Source organism: Pteropus alecto, unplaced genomic scaffold, assembly GCF_000325575.1.
Source record: "Pteropus alecto unplaced genomic scaffold, ASM32557v1 scaffold75, whole genome shotgun sequence".
Taxonomy (NCBI): domain Eukaryota; kingdom Metazoa; phylum Chordata; class Mammalia; order Chiroptera; family Pteropodidae; genus Pteropus; species Pteropus alecto.
In genome coordinates this window covers 14,015,100-14,025,900 of record NW_006440638.1, presented here as the reverse complement: position 1 = coordinate 14,025,900, position 10,801 = coordinate 14,015,100, and positions in this window count along the sequence as shown.

The following is a 10,801-nucleotide window of genomic DNA, read 5'->3' as shown; positions in this document are numbered from 1 at the left end:
ATTCATTGATCCACCCATTTATTTATTCAACAAATATTCATTGGACACTCAGTATGTTTCAGGGAATATTTGAGTGCTGATCCTTACCTCAAGGGCCTAACACACACGTTCATTTGAGAAGAAGGTAATAGGCCCAATGACTATTCAATCCTCTGTGGTTTTTAAACACATTGATATTTAAAGGCCTTTGTAACAGCTTTACAGTTATTCTAGTACAAACCAAGTCAGTTTTGGACCTGTCTTAGAGTCAATTTTATGCTAGATCCTTTAATACTTCTAAGTGGGAAAAAAAGCAAGAGACCAATAGCCCTTTTCTAGGAAGATGCTTCCCCACAATCCCTTACTGCAAGACTCAGCTTCAGGCCATTCACCCAGTGTCAGTGTCCATGCGTGTTCCCTGTAGCCCTTGTTGACTGGACCAGGGTTGGGCACAAGACCTAAGGGCAGCCACTTTATAGGTTGGCTGGTGGACTATGAGCAGACCTGGCTCCAGAACTTTGTCCAATAGGAATTATGATAACAACATTGCACCGGTCATATCCTTTCTTTGAACTGACTTACAGAGAAAACAGAATACATGTTAGCCAAGGAAGCAAAAACCAAAGCAACATAGTAGCTAAATCATGTAACTGTTGAAGCCCTAGTCAAGATTTTCAAACCCAGTAGCTATCCAGAAGCAACCAGGTCAGGGAGCGGCCTTAATTCTAGAGCATTTGTTCTCACACTTATGCATGCATTAGAATTACCTGGAGGGCATGTTAAAAACATGCTGGGTCCACCTCCAGAGTTTCTGATTGAGTAGGTGGGTAAAGGAGAGGGAAATGAGAATTTGCATTTCTAACAAGTTCCTAGTTGATGCTGTTGCTGGGGGTCCAAGGGCCACACTTTGAGAAATACTGCTCTAGAGAAATCTTCCATTCATTCAAGTCTCTATGGGTCCTGTTCTTCATGCCTGAACGTTTCCAGGGTCTCTGTTGACCATTCTCCCACAGAGCCCAAATTCCTGATTCAGCTAAGCAGAGTGGGTCCTTACTGCAATATGAGCCCAACAAATACAATATAGAAATAAGTATCATTTATTCATCCCTTACTCTGTACAGATAGAAAACATTGAATAAATGGTAACTAGATGTCCTCTTAGGAACTGCAATGAGTCTTATAAATATTTTGTCCTTAAATTCATTACTACAAGATTATTTGTTTTGTAATTTTCTTTTGAAAAATGTTATTTTCCTCTTGATTCTTACCAATCAAGTATATAAGACCCGATTTTATCTCAGCATTTGCATTTTTTCTACTGTTGCAATGTTCTATTCCATCTTATTCACAAAAATATTAAAACTCTGCGAAAATAATAATTGCTAACAAAATGAGGCTGAACTCTTCCTGTTACAGACAAATGAATGTGTTATTAAAATATTTTACCTATGAGGAAATATGTGATCATTTGTGATTACAAACAGAACTGGAAAGATATATTAGAAGTTAATTTACATTAGGCCCCATCTTTATAATCTCAGGTCTCATCTTTTACTTTCTATTTGTGTCTCGTCAAACTTTAAAATGGAATATTTATTATATGATTATTTCTTGTCTTTCTCTTCCATTGGACTCCAAGCTTTATGAGATCAGGGACTGGGTCTATTTGCCCACCAATTTTCTCTCAGTGCCCAGCAAGTGACAAGTGCTCAATAAATATTGGTGGATGTTATGAACTAAATGTTTGTGTCTCCCCAAAATCCAAATCCCCATGGAATTTAGGGGTGGAGCCTTTGGAAGGTAATTAGGTCAAAAGGGTGGATCCTTAATGAATGGGATTGTTGACCTTGCAAAAGGGACTCCAGAGAGCTCTCTCCCCTCTTTCCACCATGTGAGGGCACAACCGAAAGAGGGCTCTCACCAGAACCCAATGATGTGGCACCCTACTCTTAGACTTCCAGGCTCCGAAGTGTGAAAATAATTTTTTGTTTTTTATAAGCTACCCAATCTATGATACTTTGGTATAGCAGCCTGAGCAAACTAAGACAATGGAATTGAATTTATCTGGCAATGCTCTTATCATTAAAAGGCGATAAGGCAAGAATAGTTTATATAATAAAATAGTAACATGAAAATAAAAGTAAAATAATAAAGTGAATATAAAATAGCTTATTTAGTAAGCCAGTGAGAGGAAGGAGAAGCAACATGAATAAATTTCTTTATTCTTCATTCCTCTGATAGGAATTCTACCTCTGGCTAAGGGCAAGTAAATGGGTTTGTTTAATCTGTGAAATAAGGCAACTATCTTCACAGGCTTCTGAGGAAACAATTCATTTAAAATTACTGTGCTCTACCTACTATAAAAGAAATGTAAGCCTATAATAAAAATGACAGTCTGAACACCAAAATGGCCCCTTTCATCTCAAGACCTTGAGGCGTTTTGCAAATGATAATTACCTCTCTGAGGTAAGAATTATTTTCCCCATTTATAATAGAGCCTACATAAAATTATTTCTCCCAAAGTCCCAAGTCATGAATGATCTTTGAATCCCTTACCTGTTGAAATATGTGTAAGTTAGCACATAAATCACATTGTTAAAGAAAAACTTTAAATCAAGGCAAAGTTATGTTTGAGCTATCAAGAGACTAAGCTCATTAGGGATTTCAGATTTCAAGTAAAAATTCCCCAATGACGACTGGAAATGGGAATAGACTGAAAATTTAAAGACAAAAATCTTTTCAGTTCTACTTCATATTTTAATGATATTTTCAATATTTGGATGGGCTAAGAGATGAATTGACTTTAAAACACATTCCGAAATTGCAGGTGACTTGGAGCCAAAATAAAGAATGTTTGACCAAGCATACAGTCTCAGAGGGATGATAATAAAATCCTAGACTGGAAGAATGTTTCATTTTATTGCCCAAATCCACAGAAATTCACCATGGCAGATTGAACTTTTAATATCAGATCACAACAGGACATCATTCATAATGACACCCAGCTGCAGAGTATGTGCTTGAAATTTTCATCCCTGCTTTTGTGCTATTAGGGACTTTATATTTTAGACTTACAAAATTTTAAAACTTTTGTTCTCAGCTAATTACAAATATCAAGAAAAATCACAAGGATAGTACAAAAAACTCCATATACCCTTTATGAGATCCGCCAGTTGTTAACATCTTGCAATATTTACCTCATCATTTGTCATATATAAAATTTTTCCCCAAACTATTTGCGATTAAGTAGCATTCATCATGTCACCTTACCCTTAAATTCTTCGGTGTGTATTTCCTAACAAGGACATCCTCTTACATAACCGCTTACATTTACCTTCTTCTCCAGGTAATTAAATATTGATCAATACTTTTATTTAATCTACTGTCCATATTTCAATTTCATTGACTGATCCAATAAGGATCTCCACTGCATCTTTTTTCTCCAGTACAGGATTCAGGCCAAGATAGAACATTACATTTGGTTCATTGTTAGGTCTCCTTTAATTTTGACCAGTCCTTTGGCCGTTCTTTGTATTTCATGACAATGACATTTTTGGAGAACACAGGTCCACTTTTAAATAGATCACCTAGAAAAAATTTTTTTGAGAAATGTAGGTTTTATAGTTCTTATTGCTTTCCAATTAACAACTTTTGATAGTAACTGGAAGAAAAGGAGGAATGAGAATTGCATAGCTTCTAATTCAGCATTGTCAGTGAAGTCCATAACAAGTCCATTCACATGGAATGTGCTAAAGCAGTACCTGGCACGTAGCTACTGCACAATAAATGTCCTCAAAAGTACCTTTTCTGCCCTCCTCCAAACATATGTGTCCCATGTGAGCGAGGGTAATATATGAATCTTGTTGGTCATTTTATCCTCATTATCTAGCACAATGGGCTGGTGTTCAGTTGATTCAGCAAAGAATTAAATGAATGACTGCTACAGGGGTGAAGAAGTCTAGTCAAATGTGTTAAATAACAGCATCTCCTTTTTTTTCTCTTATTTTAATCACCTCAGTGTAGTGACAAGACATGAAACAATTGAACAGGTATTGAAAGTTGAAAGCCTTCACCTCTCAGGAAAGCAGGTTTTCCCAACAGGCATCAAGCATACTCCTGCACAGAACATTTTATTTACTTCCCATATGCTTAAAATCTACCGATATGGTGAATGTTCCATTATCTTTAACGGTTCTTATATATAATTTTCTTCTTTGGTCGTTCCTTCTCTCCATGCTTTTGGTACCAAAAACTCATTAATTTAAATTCTGCTAAATTGAAATTTGTGAAATTTTTGACAAGTTCTCTGTCATTTGAACATGCTAAGCAAATTTTTACAAAATAACAGTATTAAGAGAGCCTGTTTAGTCTACTTAAGGAAACAACAGGACTTTGCTTAAGCATTGTCTACATGCAGGAAATGCGTTAATTGCAAATAGTTGTTACCAAATTTAGAAGACACTGTTTACTTGTCCTAATCCCCCACACAACCACATTTCAATCACAGTTAAAGTGATTGATATTCAGAGATTAGGAACAAGCCCAGGATGACACAGCTAATGAAAGGCTCAGCTGGGATTTGAATCCAGGTCTCTCAGTTCCACCTTGGCTGGTCTAATCTGTGCCAGACTTGTTTTAGTCATATAGGTCCTTACAGTTATGAATCCTTGATAGGCAGACCAAATGAGCTCAGGCACCAGCAAAGCAGTTTCACTAAAAAAAAAAAAAAAAAAAAAATTGAGAAAAAATTAAATGTATATATTTGGAAAAAATCAACAATGTAGTATTTGTGGGAAAAGTAGAACTGTGGTCTTTTTACTTACTTTAAGGTTGTTTTTATTTTTAAATACAAGATAGAATATGGAAAGTAGCTACCATAATTTCTTCAGTCCTTTGAGTTTCTTAAAGTTCTAACTCTAGCCCAGGGTCCTTTAAAAGTAATAAAATGGCATTTCATTTAAAAATATTGTGTACTTTGGAGAAAGCTTCTTTCACATTGAGTTAATGAGCTTTTCCTGCAAAATACAGTTATGAGAGACTTTGCTTTTGAATTAGCCGACTTGGAGCACATTTTGAGCAATTAGAACAGCTCTTGAGATAAAAGGAATCACCTGACAGAAAACACACATGTTGTGTTTAGAGAGAATTACAATGGAGATTTCAGGGAAGCATTACTTTCTGACTTTTCATTGTTTTTGGTCAGCTAAGGATTAAATTCTTTCTTCATATTCTGATAAAGTGCTCTTCTGAATACTTAATATTCCACTCTATTTATAGTTGATTTTTATATCTTTTAAAAAGTCTTTTTTTTTTTTAAATTGGGGGCCTTAGGGAATACATTGTGGGAAGAGTCTGTTAGATGTATGAAAGGAATTTTATTAATCTCCTTAAAGGAAGAATCTTGAAATGGTCCATCTACCCATATTTTAGATGCTCATTTTATATGTGCAATTTAGACTTTCATAATATGATTGGTTTCATCTAAGGTATATGTATTTTCTCATAATTATACTGGCATCAAAAATTATGGGAAAGAAAAGAAAAAAATGAACCTCCTTTTGCACTTTACCTATATAAACAAGTGAATGGGTGTTGTATACTAAACACGTGCATGTTTATAATAACTGAGGTGAGATCGTCCTTATTCACTGGCCAATGGACAGACCAAGTGGAAAAAGTAACCACACCTAATATTTACTGAGCATTTGTTATTTGCAGTCACTAAAGGAAACACATCACTTTTATTAATCCTCACCTGAAATCTCAGAGGCTGTGACTGTTATTCGTTTGTAGATGAAGACAATAAGTCTCAAAAAGACTATGGCTGTGCAAAAGCCCCCGTAGCTAACAATTCCATTCAATCTGACTCTAGATGATACAAGTTATTTGGATAGACCTCACTGGCAGTTGTCAGGAGGATGAATTGAAAGAGCATTGAATGAATTCAAGAAAACAAAGAAGGAGCTCTTACAGGTACAGTTCCTTTACCAGTTACCTGTCCAGGTAAGAGGCATTGGTAGCTTGGTCTAGAATTCTGAGGGTGAAATTAGAGGAAAGCAGATGGAGATGGTCAGGTTTTGGAGATAGATTCCTTAGGAGATAGATAGATATGAGAAGAGAGTAGTACTGAGGATAAGCCCTGGGTTTTTCCCTGACATTTATGAAATACACATTTGGCCTTTGTCCTTGTTTCTGGCACAGAGCTTCTAAAACTCTTGGAATTTCCTAAGTGATGAAGCAATATAGGTGTCTTTTGTTATGTTGATGAGATAATTTTTGGACCCCACCTAAGGACGAAAGGGCTGGTTGCTAGCTGAGCTAACCATGTAATTAAAGGGTTGGAACTTTCAGTCCCAAGCTCTGGGGAAGGGAAAGGGTCAAGGGATTGGAGGATGAATCATTTACCAATGGCTAATGATTTCATCAATCATGCCTATATAATGAAGCCTCCATAAAAACCTAAAAAGAACAAGGTTCAGAGAGCTTCTGGGTTGGTGAACATGTTGAAGTTCAGGGAGAGTGACTTGCCTGGAGAGGACATGGGAAATCCATGCCCTTCCCCCTGCCTTGCCCTGTGTGTCCCTTCCATCTGGCTGGAGTTCTGTGAGTCACTCTAACAAATTAATCAAACCCCAGGAGGAGGAGATTTTGAGAACCTTCTATTTATAGTTGGTCAGTCAGAAGCATAAGTAACAACCTGGGCTTGTGACTAGTGTTTAAAGAGGAGTCTTGGAGGGCAGTTTTGTGGACTGTACCCTTAACCTGTGGAACCTGATGCTATCTCCAGGTAGACAGAGTCAGAATTGAGTCAAATTGTAGGACAGCCTGTTGGTGTCCTGAGATCTGCTTGGTGATGTTAGGAGGACGCCCCGCCCCACAGTCTCCTACACAATGTTGGAATTGAGTCTAAAGACCCCAAAATACATGACAAGGATAAATGGTGGAGGAGCAGCTCTAGACGAAAAGATCCATCAAATCCTAGTCATTTGACTCCTTGTTAGAGGAAAGCCAATCAGAGTTAGTGGAAGGTCAGAATGATGAAATATTTGAAAGGAAACAGTTTTATTATTTCCTGGAAATAGAACCAGACTATAAAATTATTCCCTGGTCTGCCCTGAGCACTTGTTTAATAAAGTATTGGAAATGGTTTACAATTCACAAATCGGTTGGACCGCAAATGGTGCTTGTCAAGTGTTTGATGGTGATTAAAAGTAGTTTGTTTTTCTAAGCAGTTTAAATATTCCCTCTAGAAATCTTGTTAAACTCTTCATTTGCTTCCCAAAGTCTTTCTCTTTAAAAAAAACGGAAATATAAACTTAAGTTGAGCCTCTATTTCAATTAATGAGGCTTTACTCAGTTAAGAAATATTGACTGCTGCATTAGCCTGTGTCTTCCTCTGTGGTCAAAAGAAGCACTTTTCACTAGGCACTTAAACCTTAGCTGGTGTTAGTGATTATTTTAACAACTATTCCAGTTAGTATTTTGCATCTGCCAAGTAGACTGATAGGAGTAGGGTGGGGATAAAGGACAAAGTCTCACAGCCTACCTTGCCTAGAAAACTAGCCTAGATCATGGAACTATGTAGTTGTGGGCCTATTTCCTCTAACATCTGTCGAATATCTACCTACATATGCCAGGCTTCCACACACACTATCTTCTTTAGACCTCACAACCACCAGACATGGACTATTTCATTCCATTTATTTGACAAGTGATATAACTAACACTTTAAACCTGTATATCCAACTACCTGCTGACAACCTTTACCTGTACTTTACCTTTACTTTTGAGCTCCTCCTTTCATTGGTGTCAGCAGCATCTATCCATGATTAGAAATCTAGACTTATTCTTGATCCTTCCTTCTCTTTTTTCTACATTGTATGTCCTATCCTATCAATTGCCAAATATTAATGGTTTCACTCCCACATATTTTTGTATTTTTTTTAAAATCCTCTGTATTAGTTTCTTATGGCTGTTGTAACAAATAAGCAAATGTAGTGACTTAAAATAACACAAATTTATTCTCTTACAATTCTGGAAGCCAGAAATCTGGAATGAGTCTCATAGGTCTGAAATCAGGGTGTCAGGAGGGCTGGTTCCTTCTGCAGGCTCCATGGCAGAATCTATTTCTTCAACTTTTATGGTTTCTGGAAGCTGTCTGTTGTTTGGCTTATGGCTGTTTCTTCCAACCATATCAACTTTTTTTCTCCCTACATCCCTAATCACATGGTCTTCTTCCTCTTGTGCAGTTAAATCTCCCTCTCCTTCTCTCTTATAAGAGTACTGTGATCACAATTAGGGCCCACTTAGATAATCTCTCCCTCTCAAGATCCTTAATCACATCTGCAAAGTTCTTTTTGCCATGTCAGGTAACATTCACAAATTCAAAGAATTAGGGAATGGATATCTGTGGCAGCTGTCTTTCAGCCCAACACACTCCTCTCGCATGGCTCACTCTGTCCTCATCCCTTAACCTCCTAGCTGGTCACCCTGCATTTAGTTTAATCTGTCCTCCCTCCCTGCCACCCATGATTTAGAACTGAACCCTGGAAAGTTTGTTAAAAATACAGATGCCTAGGCTCTGCCTCTGGAAATTTTAATTTAGAAAGTCTTGTGGATCTGTACTTCATAAATCCATCACCATAATGATTTAAATGAACAAACAAAGCTTTATACTTTGGAACTTGACAGCTCCAAAATTTCTAAATAGGAAACTCATGATAGACGTTTGTTTTGGCTCCCCTGTGAACTTATCTGAGACTGTTTGAATAGCAAGCATATTGTTTATGCATTGATTGCGTGTTACAGATTAATGAAAATAGCAGTTTTCTAAACATGTTTTTATGCAGATATTATATTAGTTTTTTTAAATCATTTTTAAATTAGAAGTTGCTTTATGGTGTTGATGGAAATTATAGGGTTGGGGAGTGGTGCTTAAACCTTCCTTCTCCATAGCATACCTATCGCCCTACTGCTTCTCCAGGTCACTCTGATGCCTATAGATTTTGGGAACCTCTTATTCTGACTATAAACTTCTTGAGGACAAGGACTGTCTCTTGTTCTGCATTGAATCTCAACCTCCTAAGACAGTGGCACACAGTAAGCATTCAATTAATGTACAATTGACCCTTGAACAATTTGGAGGGGGGGCTAGAGGCACAGAGCCCCCTTGCAGTTCAAAAATATGTGTATAACTTGACTCCCAAAACCTTAACTACTTGAGAGGGGGAAAAAATGGCGTAGATGATAAAGGCTCTGTTCATCCCTCTGGTGACCAAATCAAAGTTGTGACAGAGAGAAGGAGTAAGCAGCAAGAAAAAAAAAATCACCTCGGATCTAGATGAACAAGCCATACAACTAGTGAGAAATCCAAGAAATCTCCCTGTAACGGCAGAAGGTAGGACAAGGTGAGGACACGGGGCTGTCCAATCTAGTGGCTGAGTGAGATGGAGGCAGCGGTAGCAGCAGACTCCTCTTAAAGGGGCCCCGTCTGCAAACGGATTTTTCCCGGTAACGGACCTGCTCACTCTGAGCACCAGTGCCTATAAGGCTGTATGCAGGGGGCACTAGGGACTTACAGGGAGACACTGTCAGAGTGAAGGCTGAGGTGAGACTCGCTCTGTACAGAAATGCCAGCAATATCCATTGTTTCCTGTTGAGCCCTCCCCACGCCCAGTGTGCAGACACAGCGCAGCCATAGCCCTGACATCATCAAACTGGATAACAGAAGTCACTCCACCCAGAGGATTCCCTGAAACCCCACCTCAGAAGCCCCACCCAACCCGCCCAACCCACATTCAGGTGTATTCTAGGCGAGTCAGGTGTTCCTTGCTGAGCAGCGCCTAGACTCACACTGATGGCAGCTGGCGTCTGTCTGGTGTGGCCTTTTGAGGCAACTATAAGCATAGCATCTGTGGATTGCTTGCTGAATCTTAACAGGTGGCCCCGGATGGGCAGAGGCTTGGGTAAAATTTGGCCTGCAGCAGCTAACTCCCTCTCAGGACTATGCCACTGGATACCTATTTCACAAATCCACACTAATAAGACTGGGAGACTTAGGAGCTTTGCTTAGTACATAGAAACAGACATTAAAAGGCAGCCAAAATGGGAAGATGAAACAGAAATCGTATGAGAGAACTGAACAGAGATCCAGATATAATGGAGTCAAGTAATCTAACAGTGTTCAAAACACTGATTAGAAAGATGCTCAGTGAACTTTTGGGAAATTCAGTGAGATAAATTCAGTGAGAACAACAAAGAGATAAAAAACATAAAATGGAAATGGAAATTATAAAAGGGAACCAGTCGTAAATGAAGAATAAATTATCTGAGATGAAGAGTACATTAGAAGGAATAAACAGATTGGATGAAGCATAGGATCAAATCAGTGATTTAGAGGATGGGATAGCAGAGGACACTCAATCAGAACAGTAGCAAGAAAAAAGAATTAAAAAAAAAAAAATAAGGAGCCTATGTAACACTAGTAAATGTAAAAATATCTGTGTCATAGGGGTACCTAAAGGAAAACAAGACATTGAACAGCTGTTTGTAGAAATAATGATGGAAAACTTCCCTAACCTGGTGAAGGAAATGGACCTAAAACCCCAGGAAGCTCAGAGAATCCCAATAAATGGAACCAAAGAGGCTCACACCAAGACACATAATAATTAAAATGATAAAGATTAAATACAAAGAAAGAATATTAAAAGCAGCAAGAGAAAAGCAGATAGTTACCTATAAGGGAACACCCATAAGACTGGCAGCTGATTTCTCAAAATAAACTATGCAGGACAGAAGGGTTTGGCAAAAAAATTTTCAACGT